This window comes from Ambystoma mexicanum, chromosome 6q (genome assembly GCF_040938575.1).
Source record: "Ambystoma mexicanum isolate Mex_15411 chromosome 6q, UKY_AmexF1_1, whole genome shotgun sequence".
Taxonomy (NCBI): Eukaryota; Metazoa; Chordata; class Amphibia; order Caudata; family Ambystomatidae; genus Ambystoma; species Ambystoma mexicanum.
Genome location: NC_090937.1, coordinates 1,494,840,362 through 1,494,862,286, shown reverse-complemented (window position 1 = coordinate 1,494,862,286; position 21,925 = coordinate 1,494,840,362).

The following is a 21,925-nucleotide window of genomic DNA, read 5'->3' as shown; positions in this document are numbered from 1 at the left end:
CCGCCACCTCGGGCCATATCGCCTTAGAATAGCATACAGACCAATAGCAGGGGAGTTACTTGTGCGTTTTTTATTTGTCCCAATCAGAGGCAAAGAGGTACTATTGGACATGATGAGAGACAAACAATGGCTAACGGCAAAGACAGTTTACTGGGGCACTCATTCAATGAGTGGAATATTCTTCAGATAATAAGCTAGACATTTCACTTGATGGTCGAACTATGGACAGGCGTCTTCAAACATGTAATGAATTTAAATTTGACAGAACATATTATTCCAAACTGAGTACATTTTTGAGTTGAAGGTTTGCTTGATAACATGAAGATATGATAGATATATTTTCGGGAGCAGATCACTGAGTGAATCCGAACCCCTTCTGACTGAGTTATGTATAAAGACTATGCACAGATACTGGCAGAGTTACTGAGCAATCAAAGGTAGTGGTTTGGCTTCCAATATTCTGTCTTCATTTATTAATAACCAGATTAGTTGTACCCAGTTTTGGAAGTCTTTTACATAATCATTCACTAGTTAACAGCCCCAATGATCATGTTTGGTTTCTGTGGAAGACATACATTACCCAGACAATTGTCTAGGGGCCTCATTACGAGGTGGGCGGTAAGGGTTAACGAGACCAGTGCCGGTAAACCCTTACCCCCCTATTCCGAGGTTCCTTAGCACATCCTGCTATGGGTGCCTGGTTTTAGCCGGCTATTAGCGGGCCCGTTATTAGCTCCATCCCCATTCCCATTGAGCCCTCTGGGGGCTTGAATGGGAATGGGGAATGGTTCTCGGAATGGGGATTTACCGAGTCCTCCAAGGCTGGAATGACCCGGTAAGCCCCTATTTCGCCAAACCGGACCCAGAATGCGGTAAGGGCGTAGCCATGGTGCTAATAGCACCATGGCTACCGCCCACCTCGTAATGAGGCCCTATGTGTTAACCTTTGGTTTAAAATGATTCACAATTGAGAAGTGGTTAAGCGCTCCAGATTTGATCAACAATGTTCTGTTTGTTCTTGGATTTAGAGCAATGATGTAGCTCTGGAGAAATGTGTTAATATTAAGGGTGCAGGGGAGAAATAGCTGTCTCTGGTACCAAAAGTCAGTAGCATACATACAGAACAAATTGTCCATAATAAAATTAATCTGGTGTTAACAAAATATGTAAGGTTACCCAGGTGATAGTTGTAAATGCTTCTAATCCGAGTGGACATCGAGACATAAAATAGGATTTGGTACTTGGACAATTTACTCAGTGTGCCAGAGATTATACAAGGTAACTAGTTATATTAGAAAGTAAACTGGCCATTTCCTCCAATTAAAGCTATATAATGGAACAGAAGAAAACCTAGAACTGTTCTGTTAACACAAATTGTGTTCTCTATATAGTTATTTACAAGTCTCTGAACGACTCACAATATGCCATCTCAGACTGTGATCAGAATATTCAATACAAATTGCAATATGCATACAAGTATATGTATGCACTAGATAGATTCGCTTTTCCTACCCCACGGATGGTTGTCTGAAGATAACGTTTAGATGTTTTGAAATTGTGATTAATGTGCCCAGCTTTGGAGGTAACATCAGTTGAATATTGCATATCTTTTCTCCTCTTAGGCAATATCATAACTTACCTCTAAATATGTTAATGTGAGTTAGTTCATTGAAAATGCAATTTCCTCAGCATATATTAGGCTTTTTTTTGTGTCAGATGTAACTACAGATGTGTTCGTTCTGTGATTTTTAAAATATACAATAACCACTGTCAAGTGTGTTTCCAGGTATAATGAATTATACATATGAAGAAATTATACATATGAAGGAAAACTGTAATACGCAGAAACGGCGAGGCGTCAACTACTACTTTATAAAAAGGAGAGCAGTGGATGAATTTTGTAAAATGCAATAGATGTGAGTGTGTATACCACCTGTGTTGATGAATGCTCAGTAAGATGAACACTCCTAGATGTTCAGCAGCCTTCATAATGTGGATTGTAAAGCTTGTTTCACAACGAATCGCCTGATTTGTGGCAAATGATTGCACGCTGCTTGTTCATGCTTTGTGTGTGTTTACTGCAACTAACTTGCTTTTTAAGCTTTTGTAAAGCTTTTCTTGTCCAAGCTGACCAGGCTGAGGTTTCCAGAAGGACACTTCTTACCGCAGACACATAAGGGGAAATAATCAAGCAACTTGACATAAAAGTAATATTGTGCACATATTATTTCCACTGTCAGAATGGTGTGATCTACCACGCTGGGCAACTAGGCAAATTTGTGAAGATCCCCATGTAATACCTAACACACTGGTAGTGATGTTTGTCGATTGATCCACATTTTAAATTGATTACATTTCAAGACAATAGTTGGTGCAGTCAAACATCATTGCAGAGATGGGCCCGATTCATGGACATTTGTGCACTGTTCAACATGATTTTACGCTGCTGAAAAGTGATTTGAAATGATGACACAAACCCTGATTCATGGAACTGTACAAAGTGTATTTTTGCCGTGCAAAGTCCGCACAAAGTCATTTGGTAATGCAAAAATGAATATGCACTGCATTTGAACAGACTTTGCACTGCAAAAATACACAGTTCCATGATTCAGGGTTTGTGTCATAAGTGTTGGGGGTTGCTTGCGACCCCTGGTGCCTCCCGTAAGACCCAGACCCCGAAGGACTCACACCCACACGTCCTCTCGGTTCGGGCTTCCTGGTCGCTCTGCCGCGGCCAGGAAACACCCTGTTTATTTATGTTGCACGTGGCGGAGTGCAACGTCACGCCGCCGCATGCGCGCCCTGTCATCGGGCAGCGCCACACTCCTTTCTCCGGGAGAACAATAAACATCCTAACACTAAACACTGCAAACCAAACCAAAATATATGCGTAGCATTTCACAATGCCCCATGTTCAAAACACCCCTTTATTAACATCCACCCGGGTCCCCTTACTTAACAGTTCTCATCATTAGGATGATCAGCCAGATGACCCAACACGTAGTCGCTGATCCCCGGACTGCGACAACGTCCAGCGGTTCTGGCTCATACGGTAGGGAGAGCTTTCCATGGGGATGTCTATTTCAAATGAGGACATCATCACCTGGCTCCAGCCGCTGCGGGCGAAGCCCTCTCCGAATGTTCTCTTGCTCGATTCTTGTTCGCCGGTCCATCATCTTGGTCATTGATCACCCCAGGTTCTTTCTCTCCTACCTCCGGCAACAAACCTCGAGGGCACTGTTCAAAAAATGCCTCTGCCGGGGCCACTCCAGTGGATGCATGTGGCGTGGGTTGGTACACCCTCAGAAACTGGTACAGGGCTCTCTGGAGGGACTGCCCCTACCCCTGAGCAATTCTAAAGGTCTTGTTTAGAGTCCTCATCAGCCGTTCTGCTTCACCATTGGCCCGGTGCCAGAGAGGCATGATCTTCCTGTGCACCACCCCATAGCTCTCCATCAGCTCCGAGAAGCGTTCGCTCTGGAATGGCGCCCCCTTGTCCGAGCACAGCGCGCGTGGGAAACCATGGGCCGCAAACACCTTCTCCACGGCCACAATGACGTGCTCATATGCCACAGACTCCACAAACTCCACTTCGGGATACCTTGAGTATTCGTCGACCAGTACTAGGAAGTGAGTGCCCATCGTGGTGGACCCAAAGTCCGCATGAACAACTTCCCAAGGGCGCGTCCCCCTAGGCATCGTCTCTATGGCAGGCTCATGCTGCAGGGGAGATGCCGCCTGGCACCAAACACAGGCCACCACAAAGTCATCCACCTTGCGCTCCAGCTCGGGGAACCACACCTTCAGCCGTAGGCGGGCCTTGGTCTTGGCGGCGCCCTGGTGACCATGGTGTGCCAGGGCGATCACCTCGTCCACCTTCGATTGGGGCACCACAATCCGTTCTCCGCGGAGTAGAAGGCCGGATGCTGAAAACGATAACTCCTCCCGGACCTTCCATAGCTGCTCAAGTCCGGTCCTGGCCTCCTGAGTGCGCCCCGCCAGAGCCTCCAGCACCGACTTCCAGAAGCCCTGTTGCATAGAGTGCCACAGGATTTTGAAGCACTCATCATCCGCTGCAGCTGCCTCTAGCTCCTGAAGAGGCATGGCATTCGGCGTGGCCGCCTCCACCACCACCCGGACGTGCTCCTCGGCCTCCTCTGCACAGATGTCATGGTCTTCCCCTCCGGACGCCCCAGGGTGTCTGGAGAGATAGTCTGCCGTGTTGTTCGTCCACGGCTGGTACACCAAGGTGACTCCATATTCCAAAAGAGCGAGCATCCACCTCTCAATGCGTGCTGGTGGCTTGGATGACGACCCCGCTAGGATGGGAAGCAGTGACTTGTGGTTTGTCACCACCGTCACCGGGCGTCAAAGGACATAGAGCTGGCAGTGCCGGCATCCCCAAAGTAACGCCAGCGCCTCGCGTTCAATCTGCGTTCTATCTGCGTTAGCACGGCGCCCAGGCCGAATGGGCTGGCGTCAACGATGATCTCTGATGGTAACGCATGATCGAAAAATGACATGGTATCCTCAGCTGCCAAGGCACCCTTGATGTCCCCAAAAGCCGCCTGTTTAAGCGGGCCCCAGTTCCAGATGGCATCTTTCCTTGTCAGTGCCCTGAGCGGTTTCGACCTGGAGGAAAGATTTTTTATGAATCGTCCACAGTATGTAACCATGCCCAGGAAACTTTGCACATCAGACACGGACTCCAGAGGCTACGTCTTTATGTCCTGCACCTTCCTGGTATCAGGAGACACTCCCCCCCTCCTTGAATATAAAGCCAAAGAATTCAATTGATGGTCGCAGAAATTTACATTTCTCTTTGTGGAGGGTGAGGCCCAAGGATTGCAGTCTTCCGAACGTCTTCGCCAACCGCCTCAGATGGTCTACCTCCGTTCTTGCAAACACCAGGATGTCATTGCTTATATTCAAAACGCCCTCTATATCAGCCAGGGCGCCCCGAATAATGTTCTGAAACACCTCTGCCGCCGAGGACACACCAAAACTCAGTCTCTTATAGCGGTATAGCCCTCGGTGTGTAGTAAAGGTGGTTATATACCTCGACTCGGGGTGGAGGACAACCTGGTGATAGCCTGCCCGGAGGTCCAGTTTCGAAAAGAAGCGAGCACCCTGTACCTCTGCAATGATGTCATCAATCATCGGGGTGAGGTGTCTCTCTCTCTCTTAATGGCTTTGTTTGGGAGCCTCATGTCGACGCAGATTCTGACAGCATCAGGTTGTTTAGGCTTCCGTTCCACCACTATCGGGGACACCCAGGGAGTCAGACCCTCAACCTTTTCTATTATGTCAAGATTGACCAAGTTGTCCAGCTCCTTATCGACATGTTCATGGAGGTGAAACGGTACCCTTCGATGTTTCAGGGCAATGGGCTGCACCGATTCATCAATGTGCAGCCTCACTGGGTCACCGGCCATCTGCCCAATCCCCTTGAACAGTGCGGCATACTTCTCGAGCAAGTCATTAATGTCCTCTAAATAGACAGAGTATGCAAAGCTGACAATGCAGAGGGCCTCTGCTGCAGCACAACTTAACAATGTATTGGTGCTCACCAGTGTCACATAGAATCGTGCTGTGATTTGGGAGCCATCGTGTTCTACCTTTGCCACGAACACACCGCCCAGAGGGATAGGGTCCACACCACCGAAGGCAAAGATGCGGGTCTTCGTTGCGGCCAGCTTCGGGGGCTGGTCCATAGCATCATAGTGTACACGGGCCATTACATTCACTGATGCCCCCATATCCACGAGGACCGGGACTGGAGATCGATTCACCTCGAACACGCACCTTGGCTGTCTCCTGTTCTTACTTTTCAGGATCCCCACAGTCGAGACAAAGAAAATGTTCTCTTCCTCCTCTTCTTCCGCTTCCTCCACCTTGGCATCCTCCTCACTCTGGTACACCTTAGCGACGTTGGATGGTCGACCCTGGCGAGTGAAACTGGACTGCCCGGGTCCCTCGGCACCAACACCGGTATTGCCGCCTTGCATACCCTTGAGAATTGATCCGGTAACCCACACAGTCTACAGGTCTTTCCAGCCGCAGGGCATTCTGCTGGGTGGGGCAGGTCATACCCACATTTTTGGCAGATTTCTCCTGCCCTCCTGGCTCTATCCCGGGGACCGCCGCCAGGTCTTCTGGTGCCCCTGCCACCTCGACACATCACACATACCTCTTCGGTCTTGATGGGGCGCGACCCAGCCTCCATTCTAGCTGCTCTCGCCTCCGACACCTCATGGCATCTCCCCAGTTCAAGGATGCGCTGAAGCGTGATTCCAGGCTCCCTTAATACCTGGCGCCTGAGCTTGCCTGATGAACACGCCTGGATAAGCATAGTCCTGATCATGTCCTCTGCATCATCCCAAGCTCAGGCCAGCGAGAGACGCCTCAGGCACCCATAGAAAGTGTCCAGAGTCTCATCGTCTTTCTGTCTGGCTGAGAGCATCTCAAAACACTCATAATTCACGGTGGCAAGAGGCAGAAAGTAAGCCTGCAGAGCGGCCTTCGCCTGATCATAGGATTCATCCCCCGGCAGAAGCAATTCAAAAGTCTCTTGGACAGATGGACCTGCCGAGTATAGCAGGGTTGCCAACCTGGTGTCATCATCAACCACCTGGGCAGCCCGAAAGTACATGTCCAGGTGGTTCACCCACCTCCTCCATCTGGGCCCCAAACTGGAAGGCGGGCCCGATACATCAAACTCCGGGATGGGCTGCAGAGCCGCCTGTGCATGTACCTGAGCCATAGCGGGGGGAATTTGCTGAACAACAGGTCCTGCCGCCGGCTGTGCTGGAGGTAGAGGACCTGGAAGACCTGCCTGACCAACTGGAGGCTGCTGTGCCGGCTGCACTGGAGGCAGCAAACCTTGAAGTGCTACTGGCGAACCTGGAGGCTGCTGCACTGCCGCTCCATCCTGGTCCTCAGTATCACTCATCAGTTTGAGCGCACAGGTACCCCCCAGCGTGGAAGACAGAGGCTGCAACTCAAACACCAAGTCCAAATGACTCCAGCATGCACCATTGAAGAAACAGCTACTGCAACACACCTCTGTGATGATGAAGAGGATGAAGATTAGTGGGGCCACCAGTCTGATGATGAAGAGGATGAAAAGAAGCCTCAGCTTCCAGCTGCTCCAAAAATTAGAACAAGAAAGAAATGTGGGCTATGCAGGCCCAGCCATTGAAGCTCTCCTCCTTGCTTGCACTCGACGTAGCATACCCAAGAAAATGAAAAATCACAAACTGGGCATATTCGCGTGCAGGTATGACTGCCTGCTGACAGGATTTCCAAAAATGAGGTCTGGATTCACCTCCCTGCTCAAACCGGAGCTCGGTAAATATAAGTTCCCACGGCCTGATCTGCAAAATGGCCGACAGCCGCGCGGGTAACGCACGGCCTGCGGGCCAGAGCAAAGTCTCAGGACGACCTCGCTGCATCAAAAAAAATGTACGGATAATTCACCGCCGGGCCCAGGCATCGTTTCCCCCACTCGTCACCACTGTTGGGGGTTGCTTGCGACCCCCGGCGCCTCCCGTAAACCCCAGACCCCGAAGGACTCACACCCACATGTCCTCTCGGTTCGGGCTTCCCGGTCGCTCTGCCGCGGCCGGGAAACGCCCCATTTATTTATGTTGCACGCGGCAGCGTGCAACGTCACGCCGCCGCATGTGCGCCCTGTCATCTGGCTGCGCCACACTTAGTGCAAAGTCACTTTTCAGCAGTGCAAAGTCACGACGATCTGTGCAAAAAATTCTATGAATCGGGCCCATAATGTTTTCAGTATGAATTATGCATGTCTCCATTTACAGATTTTCCGTGACTAAATACTGTTTATTGAAAAGCAAAACATGCATGATGGCTTGGGAGGATAGCTTAGGGGCAATGTGCTCATCTTGAAAGTAAGACGACATGGAGCCACACAGGTTCTACCCCTGGTCTGCACTTAGAAACCTCTGGGTACTAAGCACGTTATAAATACTCGATCATATCATATCATATCATGATTCTATTTGCAATGGTTTATTCGTATTTACTGAGCTTGCATGAAATATTCCAGCGAGACTCATCACATGTCCCCCATTGCGACCCTTGTCTCAACCTGGATGCTATACTATTTGGTCCCGATTCATGGAAATGTGAGCAGAAATCCTGAAGGGGCTGCGCGCTGTGAGGGACACTGCACAAGCATGCGCGCTGATTAAAAAAGCGTGCCTCGCGTATTTATGGAATTTACTGTGCAAAGTAACCGTATTTGCAAGTCATGCCTTGAACACCCCTGACACACCCCCACACAAAGCAAATACAGCCAGAACAGCAACCTTTGCGTGCTCCTCGGGTGCAAATACACACACCCGTGAAAAAGTGCGTGGGGTCCCCCGCAAGCAGGCCTGCATCAAGGGGACCCTCTGCAGGGTCCCCAGTAACTGTATCCGGCACCTCGACAACATGCGTATGAAAAATCATAACTTGGTTGAAATCTCAAAATATCTGCGTGCAAACTCCCATAAACCATTCCTGCACCTCGCTACACTGCTTATGCGCACCCCGAAGTTGCATCAGTATCCCATTTTGTGTACACGCACCCCAAAATCCGACATGCAATACCACCTCCGTGTGGCAATTCCTACATCCAAGTGTACTTACACCTGCCTTCGGGTGGCAGATAGTATGAAGGACTTACGTGGCTATTTCCCAGCCGAGAGGTTGCATGATCAAATCCATGAATCCATCTCATGCCATGCAATTGTGGGCGTGTGAGAGACGTGCCTGCAGGCCATCCCTCGGAACGGCCACTTTTTAGCAAGTCTTCCCCATTTTTGCTGTTGTGTCCCCTTCCCAGCCCTCTTCCCAAGCCACCCCCATGCTCTGTGTGGAGTCTCGCACAAGGACATCAACGGCTTGCAGAAACATGCCAGGCATGGGCAAACGCCACACAAGTCCTGGAAAAGTACAGCACATTCGATTCCATGAATCAAAGAATGTGGAATTGCGTGCAGTTACCCTATTTTCCATACAAGTAATTCCATTAATTGAGCCTTTTGTTGGTAGCCAGCCTGTGTTAGCTTCAGCCTCTGATATTTTCTGATGAGAGATCATGCAGTATCTGGTATGTGCCTAGCCTGTGTTAGCTCCTGCCCCTGTTATTTTCTGATGCTTTGTCATGCAGTATATGGTATGTGCCCAGCCTGTGTTAGCTCCTGTCCCAGTTATTTGCTGATGAGTTGTCCTGTAGTATCTGGTATGCGTCCAGGTGTATTATTAGATCTATATACCAAGTGATTGTCAGATGTGGGCAGAGAAGGATATCATTTCCATGTTTGGAAGGACTTGTTGATCAAGATTGCTGAGAATCTGCAACAGCTATTAACAGAACACAAACCAATCCCTCTACAAATGATCAGGGACCAATGCTACATATACATTACTCAACTTTGCCAATAACATCAGATAATCCATTAAGTACACCTACAACATCCATCACCTCATCTCTAAAATATAAGGTGATATATTTCTCCTCATAGAAACATATTCACATACTCCACCATCCCCAATTTTGACAACATGCTCCTTTAAGAACTACTGCCTTTCCTACAGTTAAAGCATAGCTAGGAGAACAGGAAACCATCTTACAAAGGAAATCAATCACATCTCCCCTCTGCAACTGAGCCCTTCACCCAACTGCAAGCTGTTTTTCATCCAAGTAGAGGTGTCACCCCATCAGGGGTGGAGCCAGCCACAAAGTTGTGGAGGGGGGCTGGATGGCAGTTTTGAAAGCTGGTTGTGAGTGGGACCATGACATTTATTGCACTGTTGACCTCCACACACCATGCCCAGGAGGCTAAAAAGATATGACAGCTTCATTTGGTCCATTAAATGCATCTTTCCTCCCAAATCACTAGGGTCTTAGCCAGAATTGTGTAAACAAGTCAGTTCTCGAGCTAATTTAATAGGCTGAGTGGGAGCCCAAAGAGGTAACCGGGCTTGTTTTTTCCCTGGCTAATTTCACAGGAGCTAGCGAGCATAGCATGGCAGAGCAAACCCCTCAACATGGGTTTGGGTGGGTTCTCCACAGAATATTATTTAAATAAGCGGTTATACATTAGGTAAAAAGCAACGCAGATTAAAATCTATTTTGTAACGCAAGACATGAGAAAAGTCTATTAGAAGCCTAGTCAACACCATTGCTTACGACGATTTCCAACCACATTCCAAAGACAATGCCCACACGTCTAAATGCAAGTGCCATCCCTTTCCATGGTATCAATTATTTCCAGAAACATGGGTTGTTGATTTCCTGCACCAGGTGAATAATAACATGTATCTTGCTCTTCATGTATGGAAATGACTGGAAACAATAAATGTGCAGGAAATCCCAACAAGTCCAACATAAGGGTCCATCCTGTTGCTAGTGAGGCATGTGCTTTCAATCTTAATGCAGATTCCCATCACTATGTCCAGGAAGTGGTGTGAGAGGAAACTGAACGCTAGAGTAGACCACCCATTCTCTGATGCCAACCCTGGAGTACGTATATGCAGGATCCACTGGGGCATCTCCACCATGTTATTTCTCTACATAACCCATTCCTTTGCATAACCCCAGATTGTGGCTTTCATAAAGCTTCAGAACGTAAAGAATGTGTACCACTATTATTATGACTAGCTTCATGATCACAGAGTAACACAGTAGTAGTACATGAATCCTTGTCTCTGTCGTTGTAAGGCAATCCATTCTTGCTCAATTTAGTGGTGAATGCTGTGGTAATTGGGATGTAAGTGTGTCTCCAGGGCATGTTGAAGAGCAGTGTCCTCCAACTCACTCCAGTTGACCACAACCACATACTGCAGTGAATGTGTGCCTGGTTGCATGAACTAACAAATCATGATGGCTATCTCCCCTATGTAAGCGCAACCAACTATTCTGCTGAAGAGGAGTGGCAAATTAACCAAAGAAAGGTAGGCATGATATGCTCAACTACTGCCTTTGGCTGTGGTTGGTCTATCTTTGGCAACCGAGCTGACATAACTGGAAAAGGATATTTTGATGCCAGAAGCAATTCATGAAATTCATGACACGTGTATGTTAAGGATTGGATTAATGCCAAATGTACCGACTTATTGAAGTTGTGCCAAATGTACAATGCTCATTCGTTTTGGCCGCTGAACTTTTTTATTGCAGAGCTTACACACAACTGCACACTCACACGCCTATTTCTTTCACTCCAATGAGGGGGACAGTCTAGAAAGTGTTTAGGTACTACACTGTTCCAGCTCACCTTGCACTCAAAACAGGTGGGAGCCAGTAGCATCTGCTCTGCCAGATTCTGCCTCTTCTACCAACCTCTGGTTATCATGTCTCCTCCTATTGGCTGTCTTCTTCCTGCCCCATATCCACAGCCTTCTCTTACTCTGCATCCACCTGCTGCTAGCCCTCATCCTCCCGAGGCCCCACATCCACCACTTCCTACCACTCATCTGCCTTCACGTGCCTTCCATCTACATCATCTTTCTCCACCTTCTGAACCGCCTGCTTCACCTCAAACATCTCTTCATGTTCCCCACCTGCTGCTTCCTAATGTAATCCTGATTGATGCTTGCCCTCCTGCTGGACCTCCATCTCCACGTCCTCTTGCTTACACAGGCCCTCATTACGACCCTGGCGGAAAGTGACTGACCGGACCGCCACAGCGTAAATAGCGTTTCCGCCATTGCACGAAGGAGCAAAGTGCGGCCCATTCCGACCCATCGGGCACGAGCACCACGCCATGGCGGAAGTGCAAAGTCCGCGATGGCGGAAATGACCCCAAAACGGCCCACACCGCCGCCGTACAGCGCCCTAGGTGCAATACCGCCACCCCTCTTAGCGGTCACCGCAGTGTGCGCCTACCGGAAAGTACGGTGACCGGAAATATACGGAAACGGAAGTAAAAACATGGGCCCGGAACGGGAAACATCCCGCCGTACACCCATAAAACCACTAAAACCACACAACCACTAAAATCACTACCCTGAAACACACCCCAACCCGTCATCCACCCTAGCGAAACCAAGAAAAATGGGAAAAGTAGCGAAGAAAGCGTGCGACCGCAAGCAGCAGGTCCACTTCTCCCGTGAGGAACTCACCGTGCTAACAGAGACCCTCCAGGAGAATGCTGCCGTCGTCTTCTCCACGCAAATGACCAGAACGGCACTTGCAAACAAGAAGGCCATATGGGCTCTGGTGGCACAGCGGGTAAGTGCGGTGGGGACCGCACCCCGCACCCCACAGCAATGCCGCAAGCGATGGGACGACCTGCGGATACGCGTCCGCAGCATACTCTCTGCCAACCGCAACATTGCCACAGCCACCGGGGGAGGTCCTGAATCACCCATCAAGTTGACCCCCTGGGAAGAAATCTGTGCCTCCACCATCGGAATGGAGAGCATAGAGGGAGTCGGAGGGATGGAGAAAGGAGTGCAGACATCCGAAGATTCAGGTAGGTGGGCCAAATAAAACAATGCCAAATCCACACAGTCCATCCATGTGAAGTACCATGCGTCCACATAGTGCAACAGAAACACATGTCCAGGAGAACGTCCACACACATCGGCCTGATAGCGCACGTTAAAACCCACAATAAATACATAAATAATTAAAAACCCCTAAAACACGCACTACACGTGCAGCAGGCACACCCTAACTGCAGGCTGCCAAACAACTGCACCCTCACTCCACACACAAATGAAAGCACCTCCAAGGCCCCGACCCAAATCACCCTCAGGTACCACCCCAATGCATGTGATACAATGCCATTCCAATTCCCACAGACCCATCAATAACCCTCGCCCTCCTTTACTCCACCACAGGGTCTGATCCAAACGACGAGCTTCAGGACACCCCTACCAGCACACCTGCAAAGAGGGCCAAGACCAACGGCCAGAGACCCTCCACCTCAGCTGCACGCATCAAGACACGGCAGCAGCACAAATCAGGTGGCAGCACAGAGGAGGGAACATCAACAGGCACCCCAGCAGCCAGCATGCCCACACCACCACCACCACAGGTCCCCCCAATGGATGCCACAGAAGGCACTGCCTCTGGTGGCAGCAGCACCATAGGTGACACCCCATTGATGGCAGCATGCTCGGACACAGAAAACGGGGATGTCGAAGTCAGATCCATCCATGACCTGTCCCAATCCCCCTGTCTGTCCCATCCCGTACAACATGAGGATACCACGCAGGGGCACCCACAAGACGACGACTGGCCATCCCCCACAAGCCCTGTGGCAAGGCAACATGAGGACAACAGCCCCTCTGTGACACCCCCGCAAATGGCCATGGCCCAGCAGAGGCAACAGTCCCTCGACCAGTTAATCGTGCAACAGCAGCAACTGGCCACGCTCCTCAAGGACCATGCCGATGAATGTGGGGGCACTAAGGCAGACATAGAAACATCAACTGAGACACTTAGGGCAGAAATGGAGAGAGGTACAGAGACGCTAAGGGCACAAATGGAGAGTAGCACCGAGAGCCTGAGAGTCCAAATGGAGAGTAGCACCGAGAGCCTGAGAGTCCAAATGGAGAGTAGCACCGAGAGCCTGAGAGTCCAAATGGAGAGTAGCACCGAGAGCCTGAGAGTCCAAATGGAGAGTAGCACCGAGAGCCTGAGAGTCCAAATGGAGAGAAGCACCGAGAGCCTGAGGGGGGAACTGCATGCGACGTCCAAAGACGTATGTGCCGAACTTGCCGCAGTGCGCCGTGTGCTCACTGAGCTCTCGCAAACCCTTAGGGACATGCATGGACGTGAGCAGGCAGACACATCATCCGTTGCAAGTTCCGTCCAGGGCAGCCCCCAACGTAGATCTGGGAGGAACCTGCGCTCCACAGGCAGGGGTGCCCCTGATACCCGCAGAGGGGGCTTGCAATAGCGACAGCCCACTGACAATGAGCATCTTTGGACACTGGTGTTTGGGGGGGAGGTAGGAGGGTGGAGGGGGTGTGTTGGGCTCACTTGGATGGCGGGTCGATAGGGTGTTCAACATGATATCACATATGCCATAAACAGTGCACGATCAATCAATGAGATGTGTGGACATTGATCTTTGTGTACTAGGCCATCATAGGCGTACAGTCCATATTGTGCATGTCCCAGACACACACAGTGCCACGAGTCCCGTGTCCATGTATCAGCCACCAGGCGTGAGTGCTAGAAGCATGCATCAATGAGATGCTGACGAATGTCACGGGCCTCCGGTGCCTCGCAGACTCCATGAGGTGCTGCCACATCCCCACCCTCATCATGACCATCATCAGGTGCTTGCAGTTCTGCGTCAGGGGGCATGGGCACATTTCTACGTACGCACATGTTGTGGAGCATGACACATGCCATGACCATCTTTGCAACCTTCTCATGGCGGTACAGGAGTGCCCCGCCAGACCTGCTGAGGCAGCGGAAACGAGTCTTCAGTAGGCCGAATGCCTGTTCAATGACTACACGGGTACGTGAGTGGGCATGGTTGTAGTCCTCCTCATGCTGGTCCCGTGGGTTCCGTACTGGTGTGAGGAGCCATCTCTTCAGTGGATATCCAGCATCACCTGTATGTGGACGAGAAACGTATGATGTGGAATGCCATTGCTACGTACGCACACCCCCCCCTCTTCCTGCCAGGTCATTGCCAAATCACATACCCCACATAATCATGCATGTAATGAGACTCACCGAGTAGCCAGGATCTGTTCCCTGCGTGTCGCTCCATGTAGCGTGGTATTGTAGAGTTCCTCAAGACCATAGAATCATGGGTTGATCCAGGGAATCGGGCACAACAATGTGTAATGATCCTGTTGGAGTCACACACCATTTGTACATTCAGGGAATGAAATTGTTTTCGGTTGCGGTACTGGGCCTCCATGGCATGTGGGACGACCAATTCCACATGGGTGCAGTCGATGGCACCAATGCAACCCGGTATGCCGGCAAGTGCATGGAATCCCACTTTTGTGTTGGTAATTTCCTGCTCCGAGCGTGGTAGAGAGATGTAGTCGTCTGCGTGCTGCAGGAGGGCATCGAGCACTTGAAATAGTGTCCGTGAGAACAGTGGCTGAGAAATGCCATGCAACTGTCCGACTGTGTGCTGGTAGGTGCCTGTGGCCAGGAAGTGGAGTACAGACACCACCTTCAGTAGGGGTGGGATGGCGGTTGGGCTATCTATCATGCTGACAAGGTCAGCCTGTGTCATGTCCACAATGGCGGCTATGGTGTCCCGGTCCAGACGGTAGAGGGTGTGGATCTGCTCATCAGTGAGGTTGAACGGATGTGCTCGGAGGCGTGGGATTGCGGGCTGCCTGCGTGGTGGTAGTGGCTGTGCTGGCGGCCCTTGCTGGCCCTGCCTTGGCCTCCTCCTCCTCCTGCGTCTCCTCCGTGCGGCCGGTTGTAGTTGGTGTTCGTCTTCTTCTTGGAGTTGGAGTACTTGCAGTGCTATCAGGTCCCCCAGGGCCAACATCGCGAGTCCTGCCGGTAGCATTTCGGTGTGGTTGTGGGAGGAGACTGGCTGTGCAATTTATGTGTTTTCAGGCTGTATGGCCTCCACCTGTGGTGATTAATTCCACCTGTGCAAACTGCTCTCCCCTTTGGCCGAGCACGTCCCGCGCACAACGCTGCAATTCGGGGAATGGCATCTTGCTATTGCAATCATGTATTTGTACCCGATGGCCGTGTAAGATTGGTTGATATGTTCATTCTGCTGTGGTCCCATTGTTTCACATACTATCTGTGCAGTCGCGAACAGACTTGTGAAGGGTCAGTGGAACGTAGTACTCGAGTAACGGTGGGCCCTCATGCATCACTGTACCGAGTTGCAACGACGGGCGGGGCGTCCCATTTGTGGGTGAAGGCAGTTGCCATTTTCACACACAGCCGCACTCGATGGAATAATTAGTGATTTCAAACGGCCACAGATGCCTCTTCGACGTGATGTTGCAAATGAGGAATTCGAAGGGCGGCGCTTTCGGTTTTCAGCTAGCGGCGAGGAGATGCCCACAGGTCTGACTGCAAATATAACGTTCTATTGTTCAATGTCCTTGAGACAGGGGCCATGGCGAGGATGCAATGATTGATATGAATAGTTTGGGATGCGCAATAGCTACGTGGGCGATGAGGCCGGCCGTTCCCAAATACATGTTACTTCACAACACTGGAATTACGGGCTGGGGCACTGTGGATTTTGCAGGCTGCATAACGCACAGACTCAATGGATGTTTCTAATGTTATGTGAGTAATTATTCAGGCGCTTTGATCCCGGGATGAGGGAATGATGAATGGATGCATGGGCAGGTGATTTGATACAGAGTTTGCCATGTACAGGGCTTCTTGGGATCTATCCGCCTCCCCTACGCTATGTGATGCAGGGCTGCCATAGTGGGACCATCGTCTATCTGGCCTTGTTGAGCCCTCCCTGTCTCGACGCGCCCTCAGACACTTGTGTCCATGCACGTTAACATTCCCATCTGATGGATTCTGTTTTGACAGACGCATGCACAGGTACACTCGTTTGTGATGGTGTTTGCACCTCGATATAGATGGTTATGAGTCGCAAGTGGTTTTGGGGTGGTGATGATCCTTTGGAGTGGGCTAGCATGCATATGGCTGTGGATTTAGTGTGATCATTGAAGTGAGTTGTTCGAATGTAGTTCTGATGGCCATTCTGTTCTTTTTCTTTTCTTTTGGTTGACAGGTATCTCCTCCCCTTTTGCCACTGCCATCTGTATGCCACTCCTGCAGATGGGTTTTACTCCCGACACCTGCTGCTTCGTGTTAATCAGTGGAGCAGCATTACGATCTTATGGGACGATCGCCAATGGCCCACATGCCCTTACGCAGTACTGGTGGCTCGGAGCAACATTTCGGCCTTTCAGCTGGACTAGTGCCTCCCCATTGGGACGGCCCTGCGGTTCTGTGCGCTTCCATGTTGCCTTTTCGTACGTGAATGTGGCTCTGTGTACCATGAGGGAACAGGGCGTCACACAAGTAGTGGCTGGTCATTTCTTGCGGATGCAGCCCACAATGGTGAAAAGTGTTTTGGAGTTCATGGCCTGATGGCTGTATGGGCTTGGTGATTTTGATGTGCATTAAATTTCTATTCTGATTTGGCCCGTGTAGCGTTTTTCTTTGCAAGTGATGTGGCATATGCCTATTTGGGGGGCGATGTATTGTGAGGAGATCTGCATTGGGTTCCAGCTTCGGAGTTTAGTTGCGTGGTACTGTACTGGGCGCGTTTGCCTACGAAGCCCGTGAGGTCAGGGATGGGGGCTGCCAATATGACAGTTTGAATGTTGTCATGCTCAGGGGCGGGGGATTGGGTTTTGTGTAACAGATGCCGGTCAGCCAGGTGGACTGGTGGAATGATGTGATTCTCGGAATATTGCTGGTCACAGGTGCCTGTGTTTGCGTGCGTTTCTTGGTGGGGGACTGTGGTCATGTCCATTGGGATGGCTTCTGTATTCGTGCCATCTGTGCCCTGCAGCTCCCATTGGCCCCTGTTGTGTTTCTTTTGTTCGTTGGCATGCATGGGTGACTTGTACATTTCAATGGTTGCATTGTGACTTCATTGCACCTACGGGGAGTTGTACTTTGTGGGCAGGGAGCGGTGTACAGGCACTCAGTGGGGCCGTTTACGGTTGATTCGCGATGCCGTACTTCTCACCATGGCGGAATGGTACATTCCGCCATGCTTGATGGCGTTAGGTACATGTCCGCTAGGGTCGGAATTGGAGTACCCTTGCGCCATGGTGGTGTTTGCGGTTTGGCATGGCGCGCGCGCGCGTGCTTGGTGCAGTTAGCATTGGCGTTCACTACGGTGTCGCTAATGGCTTCGTACTTTGCGGTGACGGGTCATAGTCGCACCGAGCGCTATTCGATGGCGGTATTGCATTTCCGCCATCGTTTTCCGAATTCCGCAAGGGTCGTAATGAGGGCCACAGTCCATTTCTGCCTCTTGGTTTTGCATCACCTGTGTCTGACCATGCTACAGATGCTCAAAAATAGTTCCACTTATTCCATAACAGCTGTGGGTATGGGAGACAAAAAGGGAAAATGTTTTAACAAGGAATTTCGAGTGTTCAAATTGTTTCTACTTTTTGGTTGGTGAAATAGAAAGGGGTTCAAAAAATAACATTCACAAAGGTATATTTGAAAATGATATTTCTCTTTTTTTCGTTCTTTCACAAAGGGGTTCACCAAAGCTTTTCACAAAGGATGTATTTTTGTCTATGTGTGTTTCCCTTCTGTGGGGGGCGGGAGAACGTGTTTAAAAGGGAGGGAAAAACCAAACAATCAGAAACGGCCTTATAAAGGATTCCTCAAAGCAGAATATTTAACACAATAATCACAACACAAAATAAACTGTCACAAACATGGAATTAAATCTGTAACAGACTTAACATTCTCTTGTGGCTACAGCACACGCGCCCCTTCTCACTCCTTAAGTGGATCAGTCCTGTTCCTCCATGCAACAGCTGAGTAAAACTGATAAATAATCTGGTTGAACCTCGGTTTTTTGTCAGTCTACCGAACCCCCAGAGAGTATCTGGTTGATCTCCGAGTTCTCCTCGACACTCCGTGGTTCTCATTCTCCCTATGCTGGATGTCCCATTCGCCGATTCGTAATAGGGTATCAAAGGGATCATTTTATGAAATGATGCATTAACTTTCCTATATTGAAAACATTTTGGGAAATTAAAAATGCAATGCAATAGACATCAGGGCTGGCTGGTGGAGCAACCTGAATGCAAATAGTTCCTGGGTGGCGTTACAAATCAAATCTTCCCAAGGAAATTCACCGCCACACCCTATCCTGTCACGAAAGCTTGGGTGGAGACAACACAAATGATGGCCTATCTTTTCACAAGCAGCAAGAGGGATGAATGGAGGCACTCTTTAGTATGTGTCTTCCTTTTCCCTGGTATGCAAGTCGATACCTCTAGCACTGTTCAGGAGGGGCGGAGGGGATCAACCTAGAACAGCATGACCCTGTGTGCAAGCATCAAGGGGGACTAGAGGTGAATGGAAAAGACTGCTGTGGATACAGTGCCAAACTGCGGCAAGTGCAATCTTTCTGTTTGTTGTGTCTGTGTGTTTTGTGTATGTGTGCCAATGCATACCATGGGAAAGGATGTGTGTCTATGTTTGTCTGGGAGTGCATGTGTCAATGTGAGTGACTGTTTTGGTTGGTGAGTACCTGTGTGCATGCATCTCAGGGATACAGCAGTCTTGCATACCTTGTTGGAGACATGGGTCCTGATTAACGCTTTTCAGTGAGATTTTCCCATTGAAAATGGTTTTGTAAATAAGGCCCATGGGATAGAAAACAGATGCTGATAGATACATTGTGGCCAAATTAAGCACTGAGAGCATAAATGGTAAAAGGACTAAAGGCACTAAGGACACTAAGGGTGCCACTGTTGCGGAACCACTTCAGTTTGCTGCGTGTACGTGGTTCACTGTACACTTGCCCCCACCTACTACGACACAGCGCCGGCGCACAAGGACAGTGAAAAAGGGCCACCTCAACCCTTGTGGTGATGGCCGCAGCAGTAAGGGTGCCACCATTGGGGCTCTGTGCAAGTTTACTGCCGCGCATCTGGCTCCCTGTATGCTTGCCAGGCTTCGCCTTGCCTCCTACTGGACAGTCCCAGAGTGCCACAACACTAAAAAAGGCCTGACTCAACCCTTGCCACAAGGTTCACACACACTAAGGGAGCCACTGTTGGGACTGCAGGAGGCCTTACTTTTTCACCCTTTAATTGACAGAAACACATTTATTGTGTCTATCCATTCGACATACACACTTTTGCTAGCTACACCCCCAGCCACCTATGCTGTCTTGATCAGTTGTACCGGGTGAATTCTGGAATCAGGAGTTTTGGACCTGCCCACAGAGAAGCCCACAGCGAAGGATACGTCTTGCTGTCCTCTGGTTGCGGCTGCAGTTTGACAACGTTCCTATTCAGTGTTGTGGTCCTTTTCTCATTATCATATTAAAGCTGGTGGGCATGCATAAGATCACTTGAGAGTGTGCCAGTATCAGGGCAAGGATTGTACACAGCATGACTCGATAAGATATTGAATGTGTTAATTAGCTGTTAATTGTATCCTGTTTTAAATTTGTTTAACTATTTATTGAATAGTTTTTTTGTATTAAAAATGTTTGCTGCATTGATCCAAAATAAAAATAAAGATGATGATATGTTTCTAAAGATGTGCGCACCTTGGTACTGAGAGCCATAACAAGTCAACCTCTGGTATATGTAGAGATAGAAGCTTGGGACAATTCGAAAGGCCTAATCCCTAAGCAGCAAACAGGGTTTAGAAGGGGACTATCGACTTCGCTCAGTTGATTAGTTTTGAGTTGTCTCAAGGGAGGCCCTATGGAGGGGTGGCTCTCCCTTGTTTGGAGCATGGATCAACCTCTCCAAGGCGTTCAACACTATTAATAGAAATCTTGGAAGAAATTGCATGCATGGGGAGCCTCACCTAATCTTTTATCTATTCTTATCGAACGTCACCATAATTCAACTATGCGTGTCAGAGCAGGCGCCCCGTCAGCTCCAATTAAGATCAACCGAGGAGTTCGACAGGGCTGCCTGATTGCCCCTTTCCTTTTTATTCTTTTCATATCTGACTTAAACCTATGGCTGCATGACAAGGGCCTCATTTCTCCAAAAAATTGAGATATTAAAACCAATTGGCTGGCTTATGCTGATGATGTGGTGGTCTTTAACCACTCTAAGGTTGGGCTTCAACGATTACTCTCAGCACTAGCAGAGTATGCTAAATGTAACGATTTAAAAATCAACCCCAATAAGTCTAAAATCTTGGTTTTTAAACATCCCCAAAAAATTCTTAAAACGCACATCTGGGACTTGGAGAAGCGTCCAGTAGAGGTAGTTACCGAGATCACTTATCTCGGGGCAAGCATACAAGCTTACCCGACCATGGGCCATGTTCATCCAGAGATTGACCACAAGGTGCTTTATATGGGGGGCCAGATGAAAAGAATTCACCACACAGTTTGTAAATTCTCAATCAAGCCCCTGGGGAGGTTTTATATAGGCAAAGTAGCTCTGATGATCTTGTTTGGCCTGGTCTCTAATCTCTTGTCTATGAATATACATTGGGACAGAATAGAGGCCAAACTGTGGAAGAGGCATTTAAATGTACACAATTGTGTACCTATCATTTGTTTAAGTTATGAATTAGGACTGGCCTCGCTCAGAGTTATGATGGAGTGGAAATGGGTCTCCATGTTGAGACTAATTCTAGATCTGCCTAAAGGCTCCTTATATGAAGATGTGGCTCTGTTAAGACTAGAAGCAGTGAACATTGTTCTCAAAAATCTTATATGATGTCAAGATATATTGCTTGACTCTGATTATTCAGTTGAATTGCTTATTCAAAACCCTATGAAGGTCAAAGCACGTATGCTATGAGCGGATTGGATTAGGACAATCGACAATATGAGGCAAGCCAAGTTATCTACATTGCATAACAAAACAAATACATTGAGATCCTTTTTGCCGCAATACCTAAATAGATCATCTGATCCAGCTATTAGACCTACCTTTATGAGATTTAGATTAAACTTACTTCTCACACAGGAAATCTTGGCAATACGATATAAGGAGGAGTATCTGACTGCTATCTGTGATAAGTCTGACGATAAAGTAATTCAGTCCTTATATCATGTACTCTTAAAATGCCCGGGTACATGGGCGGTGAGAGTGTCCAACTTTAGAGATGGGTTGATGATGTGAGGTGGCTTAATTCAGAGGCTGTTTGGGAAAGACTATCATCTGGTAATGAGACTTTTTTGACCTTTGAAGTAGTGGCTGTTTTAAAAGAGTTAGGTTTAGGGATGACAGATTTAAAATTAAA